The following is a 7,215-nucleotide window of genomic DNA, read 5'->3' as shown; positions in this document are numbered from 1 at the left end:
TGGGAGCACTGGGGAAGAGAGGCATGGCTCAGGGAGGCTGCAGTGAGGACAGGAGTGGGGAGGAGGGGGAGATGGAGGAGGAGGCCTGGGAGGGGCAGGGGGAAATGAGGCAGGGAGGGAGCTTGTAGTGGCAGGGGAGTGTAAAAAGAGATGTTGAAAGATGAGAAGTGTAGGAAGAGGAGGAGGAGTCAGGGAGTGGCGAGCATGGAGGGGGGTGGGGCTGGGCTGCCTAAGCAGGATAAATGCACAGCTGCCTGCAGGTGTGGGCTACCTGCCTCAGGCCCTCACCCTCCTCTCCTGCAGCTCCAGCTCTGTGCTCTGCCTCTGAGGAGACCATGGCCCGGCCCCTGTGTACCTTGCTGCTCCTGCTGGTTACCCTGGCTGTGGCCCTGTCCTGGAGCCCTGAGGAGGACAGGATAATCCCGGGTGGCATCTATAAAGCAGACCTCAATGATGAGTGGGTACAGCGTGCCCTTGACTTCGCCATCAGCAAGTATAACAAGGCCACTGAAGATGACTACTACAGACGCCCGCTGCGGGTACTGAGAGCCAGGCAATAGGTGGGTGCTGCCTCCACCCGAGGGGTCCTGAGTCCCATCCTATTTGTTGCCCAACCCTCAAGAGCATTCCCAGCAAATCAACACGGACACATTCATGATCTAGTGCTCAGATTCATTCAGATTTCCCTGATTCTCTGCTGATGGCCTTTATGCCTAAGCATGCTCCCGGGCCATATACTGCAGCCACTGTCTGTCCTCTCAGCTTCCTTTAACCTGCAGCAGCCCCTGTGCCTGTACCATGACCATGGCATTTCCCAGGGTCCAGCAGGTGTGGATGGAGACTGTGCTGACTCTGGGTGGGCTTGATGCTGCTCAGGATGAGATCCAGGCCATGAGGCTCATCCTCCTCCCTGAGACCTCTCCGCAGGGGCCACACAGGAACCTGGCTCCCTGTTCTGCAGAGCCCTGCTTCCCCAAGTCACACCCCTGGGCACAGACCCTTAGGGCTAGCGGCCTTCACCCTCAGGCAGGCTGACCAACCCCTACAGCCCAGGGCGGCTGAGTCCCTGCTGGGGTGGAGCACGCCTGACCCTGCCTCTACCAGCTGATGCAGAGTTAGACCTCCACCAGATGAGGACTGTGGTCACCCTGCAGAGCGGAGGAGGGGTCAGGTCGGGAGGGAGCTTCAGCAGGGCTACTGGGCCCAGCTTGACCTGCATCCCATGGCAGAGCAGCAAATAGTGACACAGCCTTTAGAGCTCCTCCACCTTCTCCTGGAAAATCAAAGGAATCCCCACCAGCCCTGTTTCTCCTGCAGCTGTCAGCTGGTGTCCTCTCCCTGCACAGGAGGTACACTCCCTGGTGCCATGGTCCCCACTGGCCTGCATCTCCCTCTTAAACATGACAGTAACTTGGAGTGAAGCACAGGACATTGCAGACCGTCAGGCCTGGAAGCTATTTTAGACATGGGTGAACTGATACTTGAGGGACCTCAGCAGTTCCTCCTGGTTCCAATGAATCCCTCATCCTAGGTTTCTCCACAGCTCTGCCACGTTGTGTCTGGGAGAGGCCTTGTGCAGGGAAAGGGTTCAATTCTAGTCTGTAATTGTAAGACACATAGGTGAGCTGCTGACTTTAGAAATGTAGCTTGATTCTCACGCTTGAAATGGTAGCATCTGGGCGGCCCCATTGACCCAAAATATCTGTGTGTGTGAAACATCTCATTTCCTACTCTAAATGAAGTAATAAATCTAGGTTAAATGGAGGGAATGAGATTTTCGGAAGTTAGCTAAAATTTTGTTATCAGACAGCCTTCCTAGAAAAGATTCAGTGTTCCCTCACCCCTGAGACACAGGTAGCAGAATTCAATGAATCCTTCTACCCAGCACGGAGAAAACAATGTTTAAGAGTAGTCATGAGGCCCAGAACCCTGCCAGCTGATAGGAAAAGGGGGCTTGTGTGCCTTGTGGTGACATGTGGGAAGCTCATGAAGCCCCAGAGCAAGTCCAGTGACTCAGGCACAGTGAAGTGCCTGTGAGTGCATGAAACTGATGGGGGCGCTGTCCGTGTGTCCTGTTTTCTCATGTGTGTAGATCGTGGGCGGGGTGAATTACTTCTTCGACGTAGAGGTGGGCCGAACCATATGTACCAAGTCCCAGCCCAACTTGGACACTTGTGCCTTCCATGAACAGCCAGAACTGCAGAAGGTACGTTCCTGATATGGGTCCCAGGCCAGTCATGCACTGCAGAGTGGTGCATATGTGTCACCCTCTGCCTTCCACATGTTTGGAGGCTGTGTGTGTGTGCAGGTGGGTATGTGAGGAGCCATGTATGCACGGATGAATACATGTTCATGTACTTGTGGGGGGGTGTGCATGTAGGTGTGCATGTGGAAAGGGAAACGTGTACACACATGTGCCAGTGTGTGCGGGGATGTGTATGGGAGCATGTGTGCCTGTGCATGGATGTGTGGGGGTGTATGGGGCTTTGTACATAGATCCATGGGGATGAGGCGTCCAAGTGAGTTTACGTAGTTGTCCATGTATGTGTAGATGGGGTGGTGAGGGAGGGAGATGATGTGTTTGATTTGCTAGGAAGGCTTTATCTTGGGAATGGTTACTGGAAGGTCAACTCTGCCTGCTTTGGGGTGTTGCCTGTTGGATGGGAAGAAGCAGCTGCAGGGCTGTGTGCTGGGCAGGGAGAAGGGGCTCTGTCTAATCCCAGGCTCAGGCACCTGCATGCAGCCACAGCCACAGTGATCAGATTAGTGGGACCTAGAGCCCTGTTAGTTGGGAAGCCCTGGACCTGCCAAATCACCCAACACCAGCATCTCCAAGGACCTGCTGGTTCTTGTGAGGTCTCCACTCAGGGAAGAGCCACACTCCCCTTGTTATCATTAACCCCTGCCCCAGTTCTTTCAGGGGGAGTTGCCCTGCCCTGGGTTCTTCCCTCTGGCCCCTCTTAGTGCTGGCCTGGGTGCTGGAGGTGGAAGGAGCTGGGGGAAGTGAGCCACCTTCCCATGTCCTGCACCCTTGTGGCTCCCAAGGCCTTGCACAGGCTGCTCCTCACAGGGCTGTGCTGGGACAGGACCCTGCAGGCTGGGGTGGGGGCCCAATGCCACCTGGTGACTTGGAGCCTTGGGAGGAGTAAAGGAACAGTCACTATTCATTCTAGTTCAGTGCTCTGGGTCTCAGCAGGAGTGGGTGAGGGCCCAGTGTCTCACCTCCATCCTACTCACCCAGGCTCTGACATCTCATGGCTGGGCATCTTCCCCTTTAACTTTAACCCACACTGATTGGCCCTCTCTCTTCCCTTCACAGAAACAGTTGTGCTCTTTCAAGATCCATGAAGTTGCCTGGGAGGACAGAATATCCCTGGTGAATTCCAGGTGTCAAGAAGCCTAGGGGTCTATGCCAGACCAGTCACACCGACCACCTCCTACTCAAACCCCCCTTTAGTGCTCCCTCTCCTGGACTGGTGGCCCCCATGCCGGGGGAAGTCTCCCCATGTGGCTGCACCAGGAGACAGACAGAGAAGACAGCAGGAGGCCTTTGTTACTCAGCAGGGGGCTCTGCCCTCCCGCCTTCCTTCTTGCTTCTCATAGCCCTGGTACATGGTACACACACCCCCACCTCCTGCAATAAAACAGTAGCATCGCCTCCCTCTGAGCTCTTGGCTGTCTGGGGTTGTGAACACAGGCAGGGTTTCTGCAGTTCCTTTATGAAGCCTCATTGTTCTGCTGGAGTGGAGATCAGAGGAGTACCTGGGAGCTGACGTGGCCACAGCAAGGCCATCAGGGGAGTTGCTGGCACTTTTGGAGACCTGAGCTTCAGAACAGGGAGAGAGCAGCCAGGGGCTAGGAACCCAGGCCTTCAGCTGCAGCAGCCCCTGGTGACGGGGTCAGGGAGAGGAGTGGTCCCAGGCTGCTTCCTGGGAAACTGGGCTGGTGCTTTGGTCTGAGCTCCTGATCTGACCAGGAGGTGGGGGCTGACTGTGTCCACAGCCAGGGGCCAGGCCGCGATGGAGCTCACCAGGCCATAGATTCCATCTGTGCTTGCAGATTTGAGCAAACTCCAGGGACTGAACTTCTCTCATCAAACCCCCTAGACATGAAATACATAGTGATCGACATGTGGCTCTTTCCACAGGATACTTTAGGCCCCTACATGGAAACAAAGTCCAGAAGTGTGTGTGTGTGTGTTTGTGTGTGTGTGTGTGTGTGTGTAACTGATTGGGAAAAATGCCACCGAGACCAAAGACAGGCAACATCAACAGAGAAAGCAGCACCTGCTGTCATCCATTCTGGGAGGGTGTGCCCCAGGCTGGGAGGTTATCTCCTACGCTAGGAAGCTGTGCCCTAGAAGAGTTTTACACATCCACATCCAGCCGCTCTTTCTATGGACTTGGATTTAAAACGAGCACTCAGGTCAGGCTTCTTGGCAGGGATGGAGAAGCTAAAACACAAATGGAAGTGACATGCAGTGGACACTCATTTTTTTCAAAAAGGATGTTTTAATTAATAAATAACATCATCTTAGTGTCAAAACCATTCTGTAGAATATTGGGTAGTTGTGCTTCAAAGAAGAAGCTACAGTCCTAAGTCCTCACCAACCCTGCACGGCCCTTCCCTTTGCCATGTCAGGGCAGAGGGTTGCAGCCCTCAGGGCAGGTGCCTCTGGGAAGGGCTCTCAACTATCTCCCATGCCTAGAGCTGCATTGACCAAGGGTGGCTGCCATGAACACCGAGGGGGAACCGACAAAGGGGAAACTGCCCAAACAGCCCTGAGGCCAGCACCCCGTGTGCCACACATAGAAAGCTAGGAGGAGAATGGTATGGTGGGGAGAGTGGGGAGCATCTGCTTCATTTCCTCTCTACCACCACGGGATTTAACCAAGGTTTTAGGTTTAGGAAAATGAAGCAGCGTCCAGGAGGCCATGAGCTGAGGAGATTTGAGTTTGGGCCTCACCTGGTGTCAGGGTGTCGGGTGTCGCACACACTGATTCAGGCTTTTGTTGGAAGAGAGGGACTGAGAGCAGAACAGCAGGTGCCCGGGAATGGTGGTCAGGGGCGACGTCTTCCCTGCATGGAGATCCTTATGGTTCTCTGCCTGGGGAAGGGCCTGTCTTGACATAAGCCACCACCATGCAAGGACACAAGGAACAGGTGATTTTGTGTAAAGCAGTAACTTTTCTGACATCTCTCTTCCTGGGAAGTGGAGGGGGAAGTCTGATTCTGTAGAGGGCTTCCTCCACTATCGGGGTACCTGCCCTGAAAATCATGTAGGTTCTTTTCTATTTTCCTAAGCATTGGCTAGCTTGAGAAATAAAGGGACAGAGTACAAAAGAGAGAAATTTTAAAGCTGGGTGTCCGGGGGAGACATGACACATTGGTAGGATCCGTGATGCCCCATAAGAAGCAAAACCCAGCAAGTTTTTATTAGGGAGTTTCAAAAAGGGAGGGAGTGTGTGAATAGGTGTGGGTGACCGACATCAAGTACTTAACCGGGTAATAGAATATCACAAGGCAAGTGGAGGCAGGGTGAGATCACAGGACCACAGCTTAGGGGAAAAATTAAAATTGCTAATGAAGTTTTGGGCACCATTGTAACTGATAATATCTTATCAGGAGACAGAGTTTTGAGATCAACCAGTCTGACCAAAATTTATTAGGCGGGAGTTTCTTCTTCCTAATAAGCCTGGGAGTGCTATAGGAGACTGGAGTTTATTTCACCCCTGCAGTCTCGACCATAAAAGACAGGTACGCCCTGGGGGGGCCAGTTCAGAGACCTACCCCTAGGTGCGCATTCTCTTTCTCAGGGATATCCCATGCTGAGAAAAAGAATTCAGTGATATTTCTCCCATTTGCTTTTGAAAGAAGAGAAATGTGTCTCTGTTCTGCCTGGCTCACCAGAGTCAGAGTTTAAGGTTGTCTCTCTTATTACCTGAACAATTGCTGTTATCCTGTTCTTTTTTCAGGGTGCCCACATTTCATATTGCTCAAACACACATGCTGTACAATTTGTGTAGTTGACACAATTATTACAGGGTTCTGAGATGATATACTTCCTCCTCAACTGACAGGATTAAGAGATTAAATTAAAGACAGGCATAGGAAAGCACAAGGGTATTGATTGGGGAAGTGATAAGTGTCCATGAAATCTTTCCAATTTATGTTTGGAGATTGTGCTAAACATAGGCATTAGAAATTACAATAGTATTAATTTGGGGAACAAATAAATGTCCATAAAATCTTCACAATCCACATTCTTCTGCTATGGCTTCAGCTGGTCCCTCTGTTTGGGGTCCCTGATGTCCTGCAACACTCTACCATCTCCCAGTGTGTCTGTTTCCTAGAAGGGGAGCAGGGGACAGGGAAGATTGAAGGTGAGCATGTGGGTCTTCATCTTCTGGACCAAGCTGAAGGTCTGGGCTCTTCTGGAAGCTACTGGGTTTTGGGAGTAAAAAAGCCTCCTGGGGGTCATGTTTTGGAAATATTGCACCCCTTCTAAGAGTTAATTTAGCAAAAATCATGTCACACATTCTTGCTAAAAGAGTGAAACCACAGAGGTTAGAAAATCCACCTTCAGCATAGACAAATCACTCTGGAAGGAGAGGTAAGTCCATTGGAGGCCTGGGAAGCAGAAACCAGTGTGGTTATTCCTTGGGCAGGTGGATTCTCAGCACTATGATCAGAGGCAACCCAGGTGCCATGAGGTCTGAGGCTTACATAATTCAGAGGGTTATCCACATGAAAAATAGCATAATATAACCAATTAGAAACTAAGCACAGAAGTGAGTGTTTATTTAAGAAGAGGAAATAAGTCACAACAAATTACTCATTTTAAAGTCCTGATAAATAATACAATCATCCAAAATTCCAGAAAAATGATGTATATCCTAGTGTGATCAGTCATCAAAGCTGATTTTGCAAGTCAACAGACTTAAAATTATTGGCTTGTAGCAAAAAGGGAATAAATTCACAATAGCAAACCTGGGATGATTCAAAAAACAAAGCAAAGGGGTTATTATAAGACTATGGGGAGGGATTTTTGAGGCTGTAGTGATGGACTCAGAGCATAGCAGGCCTCAATGTTAGCAGCCAGTGTCAACTCTGGTCTGCAAAGTGGACCTAGGTCCTGTGTCCTTAGAATCCATAAAGTCCAGCTATATGTGGAATGTTCCATCCAGAAATCCCTCCTCTGTAGCTCTGTGCTTC

The 7,215-nt window shown here is 51.1% G+C and overlaps 1 pseudogene; it reads left to right on the top strand.

Annotated features, from left to right (window-relative positions):
- The first annotated feature begins 278 nt into the window (after positions 1–278).
- On the top strand, positions 279–3,452 carry LOC129047300 (cystatin-SN-like; annotated as a pseudogene).
- Positions 3,453–7,215: the final 3,763 nt, after the last annotated feature.

Source organism: Pongo abelii, chromosome 21 (genome assembly GCF_028885655.2).
Source record: "Pongo abelii isolate AG06213 chromosome 21, NHGRI_mPonAbe1-v2.0_pri, whole genome shotgun sequence".
In the NCBI taxonomy this organism is placed as follows: Eukaryota; Metazoa; Chordata; class Mammalia; order Primates; family Hominidae; genus Pongo; species Pongo abelii.
This window is presented reverse-complemented; position numbering and strand designations above follow the sequence as displayed.